Source organism: Bombus vosnesenskii, unplaced genomic scaffold (genome assembly GCF_011952255.1).
Source record: "Bombus vosnesenskii isolate JDL3184/JDL3185 unplaced genomic scaffold, Bvos_JDL3184-5_v1.1 scf7180000013304, whole genome shotgun sequence".
In the NCBI taxonomy this organism is placed as follows: domain Eukaryota; kingdom Metazoa; phylum Arthropoda; class Insecta; order Hymenoptera; family Apidae; genus Bombus; species Bombus vosnesenskii.
In genome coordinates, this window is record NW_022882953.1 from 4017361 (window position 1) to 4038117 (window position 20757).

The following is a 20757-nucleotide window of genomic DNA, read 5'->3' on the forward strand; positions in this document are numbered from 1 at the left end:
CATTAAAATTAAGATCATCCCCCATATCCGTGTAATTCGTATATTGAATATGAAACGCATCGAACGTTGCGAAACAATTTTTCATACGTCGAATTCGCAAATTCTATTTTTTTTTTCTACCATGGTTTTCCTGTCTATGGTATTCGAGTTCAATAATGTCATACAATACGTGATACAATAGCGAACGATGAATGGCTAAGTTGTTTTTAAGCGCCGTTTCAATCGCTAGTATTACATTATCCTGTAAAATTGCTGTATAAGTTTTTATATCGGAGCTGTTAAACCTCTTCGGTTAAAAAAAAGAAAAAAAGATAAAAGGGGAGAGAGAAAAAAAGATTAATTCTGTGTATCGATGGTTTATGATATTTTTGATACGTTCATTTCTCACAATTTTCCTGCGTGAATATGTTTCATTTTTACTCTCTGCGAGATTAACGCGCCGTGAAATATACACGTTATGTATAAATATAATATCTTTAATAGATGATTGATATTATTTGGCTCGACTCACATGGATCGTTCTAACATATTTTTTTATCTTTCTCGTGCCTTTATCTTATGTAAGATTGCTATAGATTCAGGTTGAATAAAATATAATCGTATGAGAGGAAAAAGAATGAAATTAATCGTTCCATAGCGAGTATTTTCTATTAAACTTGAAGATAGAAAAATATATGTTGTTGTATAAAATATACGATAATATAATATCGTTTCTTAAATTACGATTTGAAGGATGAAAAAGCTTTCACATAAAATTTCATATAAAATTTCCTTACAGAAAATTAGCAGAAATTTGGGAACATATAAATTCAGATATCCTTGTAATTAATTCCTAATTCAGCGATGTGATCCTCGATTTATATCGTTGGATTGTACATCAAGAGTTTGGATTAAATTACTTGGTTTTGGAGCACCTCACTTTACGTGATGAATTCATTTAAAATTAATCACCATTAAGTAACCTAACTGAAATCTAATTCAAACTAAGGATGCTAATTAATTCAAGGCATTCCGTTCCACAGTTATATTTCTCAAGTTTCTTATATTCCCGGGCATTTCTATTAGCTTTGCCGATTATGTTTGCTCTTGCCGGTTATGATAATAATTCAGCTACCAGCAAAAATTACTAATTTCCGGCTGTTCAAGGTTTAGCTTCATAGTTCTGGAAAAAGTAAAAAAAGAAAAAAGCAGTTTTGAGTTTACAACCCTGAACGAAACTTTACGTCTCTCTACATTCTAAAAAATATCGAAAATTTATTTCGAACCTCGAAACGTATCAATTTTAGCTTCTAATTAATTTTGCTACTTTGTTGTATCTTCTGCGCTAATTATGAGATTGTCATATTCATCAGACTGTAAAAGACCTACTAAAAATGTGTCGAAAAAAATTGCTTGAAAGAAATTGGATTCTTCTGTTTATGGCAACAACTATTTGTAACTAATACGAATCCTAAGACGAACATATTCGTCAGTCTGCGAAAAAACTTACTATGTGTGTTAGAGCGTCGTAATTCGTCAGAAACGAAGATATAAAGAAAACGTTAATAATTGCCATAGTCGAAGAAGAAATTACAAGACACACCGAAGCTCATCTAAATAGGACGAACAACCACACGAACATACTAAACGCTAAAAATTGCTACCCAAACTTACCACGAAGATTCACGAGAAAACAACTCTCCGGTTTACTCGTACTCGCGCACTAACACGCATTACATTACACGTAAACGCATACAACAGCCATAAAACATTCCAGTGATTGCCGATATAATCGCATCGGAATCCACGCAATTCTTTTTAACCCTTAGAATAAATTTGTAATTAATTGTACTCGACAATTAGGAACATTTCGCAGAGGAGATAAGAAGATAAAAAGATACGCGTGAAAGGAAATTACTTGAAAGAAATTGAACTATTGACCTGTTCTCTTTAGCTAATCGCAGGTAATACCAATTGTAAGACGAGTGTACTCGTCAGTCTAAAAAGCACTGTTAAAAGCGTTAAAAAAGCTGCTTGAAAGAAATTGGACTCTTATCTTTATCGCGATAATTATAATACCGCATTAATTCATTGTATTACGAGAAGGAAACATTACGCTTGCGTTCGTCTTTTGAATTTGATATACCCTGTGTGTCGTGTAAACGAATCCACTATGCGCAATTATCATATCACGACCGACATGTGCATCAAGTATACGCTGTCAAAGCGTCCCGTTTCAGATTATATTTTCACAATTGATCGCGTGTCTGTGAATTTTCTCCGCATACTTGACGTGACAGATTTATTTATGGAACACAACGTGTGTTCAAATGCGAATTTTTAACGATGAAAACGTAAGTACGTAACATTCTCGACAACTTCCTACGAGGAATTACGTGCGTATATATTTTTCGTGTATGCTTTGTGGGCTTTCTTCCGCAACTTTCTCAATCTCCAGACAGAGCAAAAAGGTTTTGCTTTGAGAAATAAGCTTTCATTGCAACAACGGATAGCTCTTTGACATCGTCGTTAAATCTAACGGATTTAATTTTGAAAGAATATAATAACGAAACTGGAAAATTCGTTTCTCGATTTAATGCATGATTCGTAACCCGTTTATTAAAAAGTGAAATTGCTAAAATAAAGCGTTTCACTATCTTTTTGTCAATGAGAGAAATCGTACAATCTTAACGAAAGATTCCTTTTACACAAATAATTTCATCAGATATATTCTTTAGCTATCACGAAGCAGCACTTTGAGCGTCGTATTAATCGATAAAATAAATCAGTGTCTTTTTGGAAATTTTAATAAAGAGTTCTCTGAATAAATATATTATGTATTAATACGAAATTTAATAAATCAAAATGTTTCGATTCTTTTTATGCTCGTAATGTTCGACGTTCACTGAAGTTGAACTGCAACACTAAAACTCTTCTCACGCTTGTTTTCCTAATTATCCATAAACTTCTAAATATTTTTTAGAGTACTGTGAAATTTGCTACAATGTCCGCGTGACAAAGTAACCACCATATTACCAGTCAATATATTTGATACCATCGTATAATACTCAAATTTGTCCAAATGTTCGCTATATATATCTTTAAACTTTACTTCGCAACTTGGGAATTTTTGTCGTCTTTCGAATAGCGATTGCCACTTTATTTTGACAGAGAATTTTTGCTCAACACGAATCTATTGAGAATGTTACTCATCGTTCCTAACTATAGCGTGTTTACAAGAGAAACACGCAGGCGACACAGCGCCAGACCAGACACGTAGTCGATGGGACATAAACTTTTCAGCGGTGTATTTTCGTCAACAGGGGAATTCGCGCGCGCTGACACGTCTCGTTGAAAATTCTTTCGCCAGATGGAATACGCACGCATGCGGGACTTCGGGTGAAATATGCGAGAAACGCGACGATAAGCCGCGATTTCTCCCTACCGACGTTCTTCCGTTTACCTTCAAACAATGTGTCAAATGTGGCGTTGATTAGTGCAACAGTAATTGCAACTTCGAGGCCTGGAGAATTCGAATTTCTCGAATTCCTGATTTCGTCGATCCGCGCTGTGATAAAACGCCAGGCTATTTTAATCCATTGATAGGAAAACCACCAAAGTTTTCTCTCTTTGCCATGCTTTCTTGAGAGAACGTACTATTTCCGTATCGTAGAAACAATCGCTAGAGAATAATTTGTCCTCGTTAAAAAGAAAAATTAAGAACTTGCTAACAGTTATGCTTGTTAATGAAAGTAACACTTGTCGATCAGTCGATGCGTTTCTAGTATCGCTGTTCATCTTCGTAATATTACGAAGAAAGTAACCAAACATGGAAAACATGGAATAGCCAAACTAATTGCCTAGTACGTAAAATGGAACAGTGCTATTTTTAAAAATCCGACAAATTAATATCTCTCGAACGGTTATAATCTCACTGAGTCGCTTTGGTACCGCAAACATTGTGGTTCATCAGTCGAGCGAACGTTAATGTCGTGACAGGATCGTTTTACTTTACCGCTGTTCGAAAACTTTCCACGGTGTGCAAATTTGACGTGTTTTTGTTATCATTTCACCATACTTATTTGCGCTTTTCGTTGTTGTCGACATACTTGCCCGTGATATTTACAAGTATTTACGAGCTGATTATTGTGTTTTTAACTTTGTAAAATACCAAATGCGGACACCCAGTAGTGGTCCAATTATAGAATATTCCATATTTGGATTACTTCTTTTTATAGGTTGTTTTATTTATAAGATAGCGGGATATCCTATTTCAGCGTGAGGAAAGATTGACAATAAAAAAAACCGTGGAACGAAAAAGAAATGGTTCGAGAAAAGAAAAAAGGGATACCTGAAGGTAACAAATCGTTTTCAAGACCCGAGAACCACCTTATTTCGACTTTGTGAAAAAAGAGACCTATTTTTTAACGTAGTTTTCCCGAGATGTGATTTTATTCTCAAAGAAGAATAAAATAAAAAGAATACGATTCTTTTTGCGTATTATCTATGAAAATATCTAACGTTGGTATTTCATGTTAGCTACAACTTCAGTCTTCTCAATGTTAATTAAATATTGAAAATTGTTCATTACGTAAGAAGCATAAAAGTGGTCTTAAACTCAGTATAAATGTATCATTGAATATCCATAGAAGTCCTTTTTCGATGTAATCGATTTTCTAAAAATGACATTCGAAGAACAAACTGGTATTCCATGTTTGGCTACTTTCCTCTATACAACTGAATTTTTATTTCATTAATCAAAAGCAATATACAGATAATGAGGTGAAAAATGCAAAAATTAACCATACGATAAGGGTAAAGGTTAGATCGTTTATTTCTAGGAAGTTAATTTCAACAACTAGGTTATTAAAGAACGATCACGCCCAATTATTGACAATTATCTTAAATGGTTGTTTTAAGTTTTCGGTATTGCTCCAAAGCCAACACCGTTGTTTATCAGTTGCTTCGTAGAACATTCACAGCTGAAGAAATATCTATAGCGTAAGAAAGTTTCGCGAATAAAGACGCGAAGGTGAACGAAGTAGTTATGCAAATACCTCGATGGACTATGAATATATTTGGTAACAATCGTGACGATAACCGTCGAAGTTTGAAGCATGTTTTCCATTGAAAAATGGTTCTAGGCCTGATAATGAAGTACGGTGTATCGTATCATACAGATGCCTCTAACATAGAATATTTACAAAATTTAATAAATTTGAAACACTCGATATTTTACCAATGTACATATTAAGTAATTTGATATTTGTATTCTATTAATACTTATAAATATTTGACGATAATTAGCGTACTATCTTCGTTCAATGTGCTACCTGAATCGCTTACTAATAATATCGTATTTTTATTATTCGGAAAATATTGTCTCTTTCGTGATCTATATAGAATATTATATAAGTCAGACGTTCGATAGAAATAATTTTATCGAATTAAATACAAAATATTTCCAGTACCCTTGACATTTAATTTACTTTCTACAGTCCCCCTTTCGAGTCAATAGGACGGTTAGTAAGACAGATTGGAGTACTAATCAAATAAGTAATCGGTAAGAGAATCGAGGAAGTTTCGAGGCACATTTAGCGATCGATGCACACAGATAAAATATTTTACTTTAACAACGAACGATTTGTCGAAAGCATATTCGATATCAAACTATGTAATCCGTTTACGCGGCAAATTACGTAAATGTTGCTCGTACGTTACTCTCGGAAAACCGCGAAGAACTTTCCAACACTCGTCAAAGAAAGTCTGTATTTAGTTTGTGGAATGTCTGCTAGTTACTTAGACTCGAAGCATGCGACAAATGTTTGAAAGTGTACGAGACTTGTTTATTTTCTTGTTTTTGCCAAGCATAGTTGGTGACGGAGTTCGGGCGAGCCTCGTGAGAAACACATTCCACGAGATTGTTTTCGTCGTGCACGCGCCACGATGCATGCTCGGATGTTTTCGCCAAAAAGTTAGGAAAAAGTCGATCTCAAAATTTGTTGGTGTGCAATATTTTTTTAAGCTGTCGAATCTTTGCCGTCGAAGTAGCTTACGGGTTGGTTAAACGTACGAGCAACAACGCAGTAATTTCTTATCTCAACTACTGTCCGAAACATCGTTCGCTTATTAACGATCTTTCCATATTTCGAAGAAATTGTGTAAATAAACTAGTTGGCATTGCAGTTGTGCTTGCGTAAAAAAGAAAAAAATTGACTCTGAAATCTTCTGAGTTGAGCTTTGTAGATACCTCAGCTTGTGAAGCTCGTATCAAATTCCTACTTCTTCTTTTGATCGTTTCTCGTTAAAACTGGGAGTAAACTGATGACACAGAAACAATTATGCAGCACAATATAAGAACGTAACTGGACTAAAAGAATTATTATTATGTCAAGCTTTCAAGCGCACAGTATTTTACATAAAATCATACTTGGAACAGGGATGGTTGAATTACAAAGAGAACATTTTCAAAATGAAACTTGGTTTCATAGAACGGCGAAAATGATCTTGCGATGAAAATTAATTAACAAATTGTTACTTGAGAAATTTTCTCAAAATATACAGGGTGAATAGGTAAAAACTATCACCTGAAATAACTCGTTATCAATTGACGTTATCAAACAAATGTTCCAAATGGAATTTATTGTACTTAAGCAGCCTTGTACTCGGACGAGTACATTTCAGGTTCCTAATACCTCGCGTCTTTTTAGATATCAAGGTGGCTTTGATTTTTTTAATGATCGCCATATGTCTTCTATAACATCAGTCGATTCAACTGGGAATTCTCTACAAACAAGTATCAACTTAGTTTAGCAGATATTTTAACTTTAATATGTCAAAGTAACTGAATGATGGATAAGGAAAGTACGTGTCGAAAAAATGATTTTTCAATATAAATAGCATGATATTTTCTCGCAGAGAATGTCCAAGTTGATCGAGTAATGTTATAAAAGATATACGATGACCGTTAAAGAACTCAAAGCCACTTTGATATCTGAAAGAATATAAGCTATTTTAAGAAATCAAAACGTACTCATCCGCCCAATCACCTTGAATACAATAAATTCCACTTCAAACGTTTCCTTTCTTTATGTCGTCAATAGATAACGAATTATTTCAGCTGACTATTTTTACTGTTACATCCTGTATATTTTCCTATTAAGTACTTGCACCGTTTACTTATTCCGCATTCAAAGTAACAAACTATCTCGATTCTATGTGACGCGTATACACAAACAATATTTTTCTTCGAACGAAGAAGACAGATTCTGGCTCGATAGTAGGAACAGAGACGCGGCTCGCTACACGGGATTGGATTAAATACTCTGCAAGATATAAATGTGGAAAAATAAAAGACAGCTGTGAGTAAAGCTGTGCGTTCTCGCATCGTTACTATGCTCGGCTAGAACACAGAACGGGTCTGTCACCTCGATTTACAGTTGCACTCTGTTCTCTCGGGTGCCTTGCCAGCTGTCGTTCGTGCTGGTTTAAAACAGAGAAGTACACAGTGGTCACGGATCTCAATGCATTGGCGTCGATCCATCGAAAAATTAACGCAACGTCTCGGCGCGTTGACGGACAAGTGACGCGAAACGTTCATCGCGACATTTATTCGCCGTAGAAATATTCGGTGGACAGGGCTCGTAGACGCAGCTGTGCGGCTTACGACGGTGTAGACGTTTCACGGTTATTCGAACGCCTAATTACATAACGGCCACGGCATAATGACAGGTCGACGAAACGTAAATTCCATCGCGACAGAGCTGTCATTGTCGTCATGCTGCTCGTGAGTGATTTAATTGCTCGAGCATTCCGGATGATGTTGCACGTTGACGGTTAGTTATATTACCGTCGATCATTCGGCGCTTAAACGAATTTCATGTAAATAGGGAAGCCGCAAGCCCGATCGTATACACCGTGGACCTAAATTAATGGGAATATCGTTAGAAGCTTCGTTTTCGAGAAAAATTGCGCTGAAAACTTGACAAGTACGCGCGTATTTCAGCCAATTCTCCGTTAGATAGCATTGGACTATTATCTGGCGGTTATCGTACGCGTGAGAATAAGTCGAACGCGTGGAACACAATGTCTTCGCTTGTATCGGGCTGATTCTTAACCAAACGTGTTTAAACATGATTTTAAAGAAAATTTTGTTTTGTATTGCCGACGAACAACGTACTACAGATTGTTCGCTCTTATCCGATCGAGAATTAGTCGAGTACACGTAAACTCGACGAATTTCCAAGCTAGATTTTCTAAAAAATGAATCCTCCAACGCGATTTTCTTACTCTACCACTAGAAACAGTACTCTTACCACTACTGATAGAATACTTTAGCGCTAGAAATGTAGGCCCGTGGTATATGTATATGCGCCCTTTCACCTAGCTTTCAATTGTTCGAAGCTGGCGCCCATGAATCGATTGCTAAGTAGACTGTAGCATCCAGAATGTAGATGCGATACGAATGTGAACGTAACAGGGACAGGATCACGGTGAAAGAACATTTACGATGGTGGAACGACGAGGAATGTCGGCATGGGAGAAAGGAAGGATAGATAAGGAGATTCTCTAACGAAGAAGTCGGTTAAATGAAAACATTGACCAAGAAGGGGGCGCTTCGTTGGCTCTGAGTCGTACGAGACAATAAAAGGAGAAAACGTAATAAGAAATACGGGTCAATAGGAGTAAGACCGTGACTGTTTCTTTTAAGGTTCAGTCGCCTGACGTATCGTTGTTTAGAGATGGTCAAATAATCTTCTTCTTCGAACGAATCTACAGTGATTCACGAAAGTATTCGAACAATCTTGGAAACTTTTATCGATATATTATACGAAACATTTTGAAATGTGTGACAAAATAATAGTGTAGTAAAGTAATTTGTGATCAAAAATACGTATATGAAAGTTACAATATATTTCTTGTAAAGTATTGACTTCGCAAAAATCATCGAAGTATTTGTTGTACGTTCGATTATTCGCTATAATATTAATAAGCCACAATACGTAGTGAGACTGCGGAATTTCCATTTAGAAAATCGCTGATCTAGAATCGAGAGTTTTTCCACCTAAAAGTCGGGCGCCTTTAACTATTTTTTAGATTCTGACAGCAACTACAGAGACTGTAATCGCAATCAAGAAATAAACAAAACAAAATATATATAGTTGTACAAAATAGGAACTTTATTTACGATCTTTTATCCACCGTAAATAAAAAAATAGAAAAGTGAAGTATTAACTATTCGACAAAGAAAACAATGAAACTGATCGTTTACTATGTTGTCAATCGTTAAAATGTTTCCCAAATTAAACTTTAATTTAACTTACAATTGAAATAAACTCGATAAAGAATATTTAAATCAGTCATCTTGATTACTTTGACGATTATTAACGATCTAGCAAAAATAAATCTCGAAGTAAAATTAAAACGTAAGTCTTCTTACAAACGAATTTGGAGCATACAGTAACGCAACTAAAATATATAAACGTAAACGTAATTGAAATCTATTTGACAATGCAATAATTTAATTAAGATGCGAATCTTTGATAAAGTCAACGCGAGATCAAACTATGAATATCGTTTATGTAGTTTCAGTCTTCTTGTACTTGCTAATGGCCATTAAAACATCTTCCTTGGTAATGAGAAATTTGTGAAAGTCAGTGCAAGTACAATTTCAAAGACTTTGAAATTGTAATTTATCTTTATTAGCGATGAAATTGTACATAATCCTAAGGAATTTCGTTCTATCGTTCATTGTCTTTTAATTAAAGAGAAGATTCTTCCGACATTGGCAGTGAGGGCGGGTATGCTGAAGAAATATTGCGTTATTTTCATTAACTCGGTGTATCCATTCGGTTTTCGGTAATTAATTAAGCACACGCATTGCAGAGTTTTAACAAATTTTATCCACGATCTATTTGTATTTAATTGTTTACTCTCTTGTATTCGCTCAAAATTGTATTTGACAAAATGTCGCCGAAATCATCCATTCGTGGAACAATTTGTTTCATTTATCGCAATATTTTGTCCAAGCAAAAGTGAAGAATTTCAAGAATTGAAGAGTATGTTTATAGGTATAATAGTATATTTAAGTCTACTATAACAACGAATCGAACGAATAATTCACGCTGTATACTAATTTCACAGTGAGTGTATCTTAATATCAATAAATATCTCGTAACTCCTATATACATCCTTCGATGGATTGCTTTAAAATTTAGCTATTATAATCACGCTAATCGTATCTCGTTACGGTGCTAACGAAGTTCCGCAAGGTTTAGTATCACGCACACGATAAATTTATAAAAGAAATTCCATGATAAGTGTCCATACACATTCCTAAGCTACCGCATGCTCGTCAAATTTGACATTCGACAGACGTTTAACGTCATCACAATTCCATTCACCTATGAGAGTGGAACGAACGAACGAACGAAACGTAACAAAGTAAGGAGGAAATCTGAACGGTGACGAAACTTTTCTGCGATAAATCGAAGAATCACGGTGCGCGTCGTGCAACGACGATTGCGAAATCCGTAGCCCGGATATTTTCGTCGGTTGTTTGAATTCTGACAAAAAAGGATAACTGGAGGGGATATAGGTGTTTCCGTGAATCGGGTCAGAAACGAAGAAACTTCGAAGTGGTTTCTCCCGCGACAAATTCTGAACTTTATGGAACCGAGATTTGTTGACTCGCACTATTTAAAGAATAAGTGGAACGACGAGCGCATCGAGCCGAGTAACTCGCAGTCGCTTCTTCTGCTTTCCACCGGTTTGCCGGTATTCGCGCTCTATATAAAACCAACGACTTTTACGCGCTCTCTATGTCCTTTATGCTCGTCGATTCTGTTCGTAGAGGCTTGCCCCGGAGCAGAAAGAACCGTCGGCTATTAGAATAATTTTTATCGATCGTGTGACTTCAACCTTCCGATCTATTGAGCCATTTGGACGGCAAACTGAAAGTTTCTTTTTAAATTCAATAGCTGAAAAATGGCTACCTTTATTGGACTTCCGACAGTTTTATAAATGCGACTGCTGATGACTCTTGCGTGTGATTCGCGATTTAAAATGATTCGAAAATGAAATATGAGAATGCGCAAAGTATTTGGAATATCGAGAAAGAAATACATGGGTAATTTAAATTTCTGTTGCGGATTTTTTATGGAAAGGACAGTTCGCTCGTAATCGAGTCTAACGTGTGAAACGATCTAAAGCCAATCCAAGGCGAAGGTACGTACTACATTGAATGTTGCTTCGGATCGCTGACTTTCAACTGATTATATCAGATAATTACAATGTTTAGTCAACTAGAGATGGAATGTTGTTTTTAACGAGAAATCAATCTTCGAAACATTCCATCGACAGAAGAATTTGTTGAATGAGACCTTGAATTTTCGATCACTTATTTGATATTCAGTCGATTGATCGAATTGTTTAGATCGTTGGCCGATATTTCCTCGAAGGATATTTCTTGCTAAAAATAGAAACGTATCTACTTGGTCCATTGCAATTAAAACTAGAAGCCTGAACGTTCCTTAACCGATTGAAAAACATCATTTCATTAGCATATCATTTCAAGTAACTTCAAACCTATTATTGGACAATCTTGATCTTCAAATAAAAAGTTGCTGTTTCTTAAAAATACTTTGAAACAAATAAAAAATACAGTATACCGTACTACAATATTTCAATTTTAAACAAATAGAAACGATAAATCCTTAAATACCAGTACGTTTTTAATCTCGGAAACCTTTTGAACGATTTCATGAAAATTGAATTTTTTAATGGAATTACTGAAAACCGGGATCGAACGGAAAAATTCAGTTTTGCTTCTGGCAATGCGGCCCGTTTGAAGCGAAAATCGATTGGTGTTTTGTCAATCGCGACGCGTCGCATCGTGTCGATTCGAATAGGGCGAACGTGGGCCGATTGAAATTCCACGACGGCGCGTTCCAAGTTTCTCGAGCATTTCGAAAGCGGACGCGCGATTAATATATACCCGTTGTCCCTGGTTGATCGTAGCATGAATTTAACGAAGGTGCTAGCAAAACCGTATTGACAAGTGAGTCACGTTACCCCGAGATAAATATTCGAAAACTCGTTTGCTGTTACGATGCGATATGATATACATGAATCAATTGATACCGTGGCGCACCTTTGTGCCACTGCATTCAAAGCTACCTGCGTTCATCGGTCATTCCACGGTCAAACAGTCTAATTACTCGGCCTTGTTAATTAATGTTTGACAGCCAACAATTATTGAATCGATCGGAAAATAACGTCGAATCTTTTACCGGCGAAGCTGTTCTGTTCCTTTCCAACCCACTTTAATTTCTAATCAACATATTACGCGTACGATACGAGTTGCGATATTAAGTATCAAACGCGAGAGTACAAAAACATATTTGACGCAAACTTAATTCATTACGAAAAGTAAAATTAATAATTCGTAATGAAGAACAATGGATGATATCGATGAATTATTATATTTCCTGAGAGAAATATATAACGTTACAAAATTATTTGTAACGAAAGATTATAGATATTTTGTGCTGTTAACCGATGTCCAAGAATTAATTGACACTTTTAATAAGTGCGGTTTCAAATACCAGTACTAGAAGTGTAGAGCACTAGAAAGCACCAGAATCGTTGACCAGAGAAATTTGATGATTATTTTAGATTAATCTTTATTTACGGCGTTGCTTTACAACTACGATTACATCGCCGATGATTGATCATGAAATCAATCGTAGTAAATTGTTTCCCGTTAATAATCGATTTCTGGTAATTCATGAATGGTTATCATTTTATGAGCGAGAGATTTATAGCCTTTGTGTATGGCTTTATGAGCTGCGAAAACAGGAACATCTGTTTCTTGTGTCAATATCCTCATTAACCTCGTGCTTCTATGTATCGCGACAGGGATTTCTGGCAATCTGTCTTCTATTAAAATTACGTCTATCGATTTTCCAAACTGTCAATAACATTGACTAATATTCCACATGTGTAACCGAGAGTCTTATATTTCTGAATATTTATTTGACAGAAATAATGATTAATGGATAATTTATTAACACATTTGCCACTGTGACGTGATTGTAATAATTTTATCCCGATATTTTAATCCATCAAATGTTTCAACCTTTTACATTCCTTTCGTAAATACGTAAATAATAATTGTATCGATGCGTAAGCAATAGCTATAGTATATATGAATATAAATCATTTTGTGACAAAGTGCGTTTTTAATTTCTTTGCTAAATCGTACACACGAAATTTTGCAAGTGTTATATAGACTTTCGTAACCGGCTGTAAATATCATACCACGTGTTCTCCTTGTGACTTTGATCCTCTGCATAGAACATCGGAAAAATATTCAATTATGCAATGGATATCTGGCTGCAAGTCCGTGTAGAGACACGATGATTAGGCGTGTGCGATATAGAAGAAATATTAAGCGAAAGCATGGTGCTTTGCTTAACACTCTGACTGACTGCCACGTTGGTCATATATGACCGGTCACGGTTTCTCCTGTGACGCCACAGTGGCCATTGGTGACCGGAGCGCTTGAACTTCTTACAATTGCAAAAATTATATGAAAATTGACAGTTAGGGTATTTTGAATATAACCGATAAATAGAAGATACTTCGAAACAAAAAGTGCCCCATTGAACAATTAAACATTTTTATCAGAACATCAATAAAAAAAATGAGAACAAATCTTGCATCTAACGGTGCACTGTGTTTACATCCATATTTTTGAGGGGTAATCTACGAATACTATTATAAACACAGCTTAGAAAATAATCGTAAATGCTGCTTTAATCATATATATAAACATATATATAATTGAAGTTAGAAGTGTGCACATACTTTACTATTATATATAGAATGAGCAAATACTGTTTACTAATATCTTCTATACGTTTCAACAATATATTCTGCACGTTTTGCTTACGACGAAATAACGAATGCGAATGGATTGTTGAAATAAACGAAGCCTTGTTATAATATGTCGCTATCAACTGTTGCCAAGGCGCCACGGTGGTCGCCCGTGATCACCAATAAGATACACGGTCCATTGGGGAAGAATATTGTCTTACATCATCAATTTATTATTACTTTGCCATTATATGCTTTGAATAATAAAAATACTCCCGTGGCGTCCTGAGCGAAACATGTGATTTCGGCGTGGCGGTCAAAGTGTTAAGTCGTGAACTGGTCAAGCAAAGTGGATAGGACGATAAAGAGCAAGAATAGGACAAGAAAAGTATCCAATGCGCAGTTTATAGATAGCGATAAATTAGTTTAGAGCAGTTTAGTCTATTGGGATGTAATAAGTAGGTTTGAATTGATAAGTCTACAAATAAGCATAAAAGAATGTTGGCAATAAAAGTACCAAGCAACATCGAGTGATATCAAAGTAACGTCAAAGTAGGAGTGTAAGGTCAGGAAGGTACAATATGGAATGGAAGGCTGTGCGATTTAGTATATTCCGTAAATCAAGCTCTATTCTGCGACCCCTAAGGATTATTAGAAGGTTATTAGAAGATATTAATAAATAAGAATATAGATACTGATATTATCGAACATTCTAAAAAAACTCTGTTATCGGTAGAATAAGCCAGCATCCAATAAACAGGTGCATAAAATATTTAATGAAACCTTCTACCGGTTTCCATTAGAGCAAAAAACCACCAACAGCCAAACCATATCGCGTAAGACTTGAGAAATAAAAGTAACACTACGCTCTAACAGCCAACTACTAATAAAAACTTGAAAAATAAACGCCTCGTAAAAACAATGATAAGAAAAGAATGATATAACTTCTGACAGAAGCGCAACATCTTCGTACATAAATCCAGTAGAAACGTACACGAAGTAAGCCCGGCTATGACTTTCATAGAAAAGAACAGACACAAATAACTAGACTGGGGATAAGGTCAGTCTTAACATTACACCTTCGCACTTTATCGAAGAACAGAATCCTAAAGCCCGTAAGTATTGCAACGTCAACAACACCATGGAATATTTACTTTGCTACAGAATCAAATTCGGCGAAACAAGACGCGACACAAAGATACGATATACAGGTGGCTGATTTTCATTGTCAATAACTTTTAGATAAGATAGAACAGCCGGCAATCATCAGTTTTCGATACAAGAGATTCATTAATACTTGGACATTATGTATGGAATATAATATCAGAATGACATTGACAAAGAGCTTAGGAAGTCGAGCCCTTAATCGAAGAATGCTCTTCGTTACATTCTCGCACGTTTCGCAAGTTATGTTCGTTATCGATTCTTCGATAACATCCTTTAGCTGCTCGATTACGTTTGGTTCATTGACATACACTTTACTTTTAAGAAAACCCCATAAGAGGAAGAAGCGTAGTACAGTTAAATCAGTTAGATTAGATGATAGGACGATACCAGATGATAAAAAAGCTAACGTAACTTGCGCGACATCACCGTCATCGAAATTATTTTGATAAGAATACTCGAATTACTTTGACAAAATGTTTCGATAATTTTCTCTTTTTTTTCTTGAACTGCGCAGCGCTCCATGATTTTGCCACGTATCCATAAAACAATTGCTAAAGCGGAAAAGTGATACATCGTGCCAGAATGTCAATTTTGAAATTAGTCAATTGTACATATGTACATTCAGCCTGCACGATCGCTTCTAATTAATAGAACACAGTGTAAAAAATTGCAAGTTTGCTAGAAGAAATAGATCATTCACGATGCCTATAGAAGTATACAAAACTGTACTAATTCGCTAATTAATAACTAACTAATTATTTACTGCACTGACTAATTATTAATAGCATTAACTATTAAGCATGGAAATAGTATTTAGATACCTGTATACAATGCTGTGAATAATTATAGACTCAAACACAATTTCTGCATTATATCTTTAATATTTCCAAGAAACCAGTGATCGTAGCTTGATATGTTAAGCGAAATTATTTTTGCAACGGGTAAACTGATAGGATATCAGGATATCATGATATTACATGACGAACTATTGCCTTTCATGATCGGAATAGAAGATAGAAAATTATTCAACTATTCATGCAGAAAATTATCCATACAATCCGCTACGAAAAAGTGGTTTTACAATTTCGGAATAGAACTGTTACCATGGTCAGCATCGAGTCCTGATCTGAACCCGATCAAGAATCTGTGGGGAACTCTGGCAAGAAAAGTTTGCGACCAACAGAAGTCATCTATAGAAAATATCGTTGAATTTAAAAAAGGGAACGAAACTTTAAATAAGTTAGTGGATAGCATACCTAACAGATTAACAGAAATAGCCATAAATAAAGGGAAATCCACTAAATATTGAGCGAAAAGGTAACAAAGTTAACATCGAGTTTATACTTTTTCACAGTCAAAAACACAATTCTAAAAGGAAATTTTCATTTCTTCCAAACTTCGAGAGAAGAAAATTTTCGTTTGACGTATCTTCGGTGTTCTTTTATATTATAATATGAAATTACATAAACGATTTTGGCAATTTTTGTTTTGACATCACGAAAGATCTAACAATAAGGTTGTTTTTATAGAATACATGTAATTGTGGCCACTAGTATCTTACCAGCTTAAGTAACGAGAAACGATAAATAAGAGAAAAAAGAAGAAAGGAAGAAATGATCGAAATCACAATGAACAAGGAGCGTGGCTAATTCGATGCAAATTGATGGCGTTGCTTAACAACGACTGATGCGCGAATTGAGTTTCGTTATTTTGACCTCGATCGGAGAGGAACGTATTTGCCTACGCGACGCCGTTGATTGAGATGGAATTCGAGTACGGTACACGCACAACGCTCGTTTATTTTATAGTCAAGGCACGTTTCATAGATCCAATAAGAGATTGACCCGATTTTTACTGTTCGGTCACAGTCGCTTTCGAACCGTGGTAGCGTGCAACTTTCCGCCGCCAATGGTAAATCATCTCGATTCGCCAGACAAAAGATTTAACCTGTTTCTTAGAGATATAAATGCACCGCACTCCCATCGACAGACTTTGATGCAGGAATGGGTAACAGCTTTATCGAAAAGTCTTCTCGTTTTCTCTTTCTCTTTTTTCTTTTTAGAAGAAAGAAATTAAATGAAGCGAGACAATTGAGAATACGGATGTTTCTTGAAACATGTGCCATGTTTATTTTCCAGTTACCAGATTTTCAGAGTTTGCACATTTAATTATATTTGTCTAGAAATCATCGATGCAATGCTAGGATGCGGACTGCAAAATTTTTGGTCTGAATGTGGCTTTCAGGCGGCGATATTTCGGGCCGCCAAAGCCGCAAATAAGGATCATTTTTCATGGAAATGAACGGTTTTAACAATTCGTCCTTGCGAACATTTGGCCGACAAAAGTTTTAACTTTAGAAATTCGCGCAAGATCGCGATCGTCAGACTGCGGATTTTTGTGCAAATTCATATTTTTCAGAATATATTTCAGAATGTGGAACTTTGGTAGAGAATTGTTTTACCTATCGAGTATCGTAGAAAGCATTATAGCTTAGATGCTTTAGATGCGTCTTCTCGTATTGTGTGCATTCTGTGCATTCTGTGCATTCTGTGCAATGTTACATTTTCAAAGTTTGTAAGCGGTAAGCTAATTTTGCCGCTTAACGCTTGGCGCTCATTGTATGAACGCTAACTAATTAAAAAATAACTCAAACCTAGTGCAATGCTCGCGATTCAAATGCATACAGAGCGTGCCACACAGTAGGTTAAGAGCACCAAGTTTTAGAAAAGGTCTCGTTAAAATCCATGAGGACGTCACACATCAACAGGTTGATGGAAATTTTTGACGTCTTATTTCCGTGAAAAACGACTCTCACTTTCGGCTCCAGCGACCTCGGAAGACCCCTAAAAAATGTCGTTCTAACCGAATATTTTACAATCAGCATAGGTACTATACTAGAGGGCCCAATAATGTTATGATAATTTGTCAATATGTCGTACTTATAATTTGTTAAAAAGGAGTTAGAAGAGAAATGGGAATTTCTCGCGAAACATCTTTCTCCGTGGTTTAATTATATTATTAAAATTATACTATATTGATATATCAACATATAAGAAATGCGTTGTTGTTATATTAAAAAATACCAAAATCGAGAATATTGATAGTAAGAATATTAGCGTTTAAAAATATTATTCTATCCTCTAATTGCCTTTTAAGGTTCTTGTGTATTTCCAAATGATTACAGAAGTGTGATTGCAAGTGATTACAAAAAAATTATATTAGTATATTTGTTATTGAAAAGTTTCTTCCATTTATTATATTCTCATTTTACTTCATAAACGGTAAATACAATATAATTATATGTGCGCATATTTGATGCAATTTTGGTTCTGAAAAGAAATACAGAAGCATGAAATATACAAAATAAACTGAAATTCACGGTAGAAGTAAGGGCATAAATCCGGAATAAAATTCTAACGACTCTCATCGTCGAAAAAACATTCCTAAGTATATACTTTTGTATACTTATGTATATTTTATTTATTCTTTACCAAGAACGATAAATCTCCGTTCGTCCAATCACAGAGGCAAAAAGCTTTTTATCGGTATGCTTCGAGTTTCGTGCTCTTCAAAGGTTTCGACAAGTTTGCTTAAATCGAAAAACATTTCCAGTATTTGCCGTTACACTTGACCACAGGATTTTTGCGCTGCAGTTTTGCAAGCAAAAAAAGAAGCGAAAGATATTGCCAAATGAAAACCTCCAGTATACCAAATTGAAGCTGAAAACTACATAAAAGGAAGAAAGGAACTACATAGATGGAAAAAACTTTATCGTTCAATAACGATACAGATCTTACGACGAAAAAGCTTCGCGTTTCGTTATCTCGATTTGCGTTAATAAACAAGATCCTCGACGTTCGTTCCACTTTTTCTGCAATTTATTTTAAACTCGACTCTACGTGAAATGATGAGAGACTTTGATCTATGTAAAGTAGAAAATGCATTCTCGTTTAAAAAAACAATGGAATTAGCGAACTTTAATAAATCGAATACGCAAAATCAAACGAATACATATCTACGTTCGCTGCAATTTACAATTTATAATATCATTGCGATGCGTAATTTGGCTGTTCCACAATTTACGATGCGCGATTATACTCGCAATTTTACACACGTCGCGCAAACCAGTATTCTTTTTAACATTGCATCTACCTTCGTGTGAACTTATTCGTTGCAATTACCGAGTACATAAATCAAATGTGTAATACAATCTATGAATATTTGCGTCGTACATATTCCGACTTGTAATTATATACATAGCCAACCATGATCGGAATTAAATACAACCACGAGATAGACATGGAAGAAATATTTAACATACGTACGCATATTCTCTTTAATTAAGACAATATGCGAAGCATATGCAATATGGAAAATAGTAGTTATATATGAAACTATGCTTTTGCGTAAGCATCCGAAGTCTAATTATTAGATCTCTGACAAAGATGAAAATATAGTACTACAAACGTAGTACTATTTGTATCGTTCACTTTCTTCGTTTGACATTTTTTTTTAATTGCACTGAGAAAAGATTTGAAATTGCATAGTCCTCGCATGGATCGGCAAATTCAATGAACGTATCTCACACAGGAAAGGATTATAAAAAATTGTATAAAAAGGGTGGACAATTCTTATACTCAATACGGTAAACAAATGTACAGAACACTTAATATTATAAACGGAGAAATAAAAATACAGACCGAAGATATACACGAAAAACTATAATTGTTATTTCATGCTGCGGATGAAATATTTCATGAAATCTATCAAATGTAATATAAATTAAATCCATAAAATTTAATGAAATTCATCGAACTGTTCGTTTTAATTTTGCTACTTTAAACCTTAGCCTTATAAAAAGTAACCTGTGACGGTTACGTAATTTATATACAATATTCATAGCGTGTTAACGTATCTACACTGATCGTGAGCTGCTAAAATAACTGGAGATACCTTTGAGCAGCAGCACCTGTACGTGCACGTAGTTCCGTGAATGCTCGTTAAAGTTCCTCTTTTTCGCCATGTCCGTCTGTCTCTGTTCTACTGTTAATTCTTGTCCGATTGTTGAAAGTTCGAGGCGGAGGGAAGATTACATTATTTTCGAGGGTAGGTCAGGCACAGCGGTTGCGATAACCGTATTATCGTCCCGTCTCATAAACTTGTTTCGCGTAGTTTACGAGCACGCGAGTCTTAACTGCCGTATACCAAGTGCTCCGCGAAATAATGATCAGACTATTTCGCCGAACTACTATATCGCTAATTATTGTGATTTACGAGAGAAATCACATTGTCCGCGCATGATACTCGTCGATATGGGTCGGGTATATCACCGGTTTCGGAATCGAATCGAATTTTTCTCGTGAAAATTGTCTAACTCTTTCGATCGAGCATCGAACGTATCTTTGATACACACGTGCATACACAATCGCTGTATATACAAATTACCTAATATAGATATGTTGCTCAATAACGTACGTGTATTTGTTAAAATTTTTTTTAAACACGTATGCACGTGGATTTCTGAATTGAAAATGTTTTGGCCCAGTCGCGCGATTGCTTATTTCGAATCGGTCTATTCGATTAGATTTATTTCCTGTTGCTACAAACGTACAGATATAATGTACTAACGTAAAATGCTCAACCATGACAAACAGATACAATGGAGATGATAAATATCGATAAGTACCGAAGAGATTTGTGCAAAATTATATAAAATATATCTATGAACATAAA

At 35.4% G+C, this 20757-nt stretch overlaps 1 protein-coding gene and 1 long non-coding RNA gene across 12 annotated transcripts in view; one reads left to right on the plus strand and one right to left on the minus strand.

Annotated features, from left to right (window-relative positions):
• LOC117234376 overlaps nucleotides 1–20757 on the minus strand; it is a 135902-nt gene that overhangs the window by 69591 nt on the left and 45554 nt on the right. The gene's annotated exons all lie outside the window — the stretch shown is intronic.
• On the plus strand, nucleotides 14107–17857 carry LOC117234380. The gene is made up of 3 exons (XR_004493514.1): nucleotides 14107–14515; nucleotides 14594–16341; nucleotides 16554–17857. It is a non-coding gene; the product is annotated as an uncharacterized LOC117234380 (long non-coding RNA).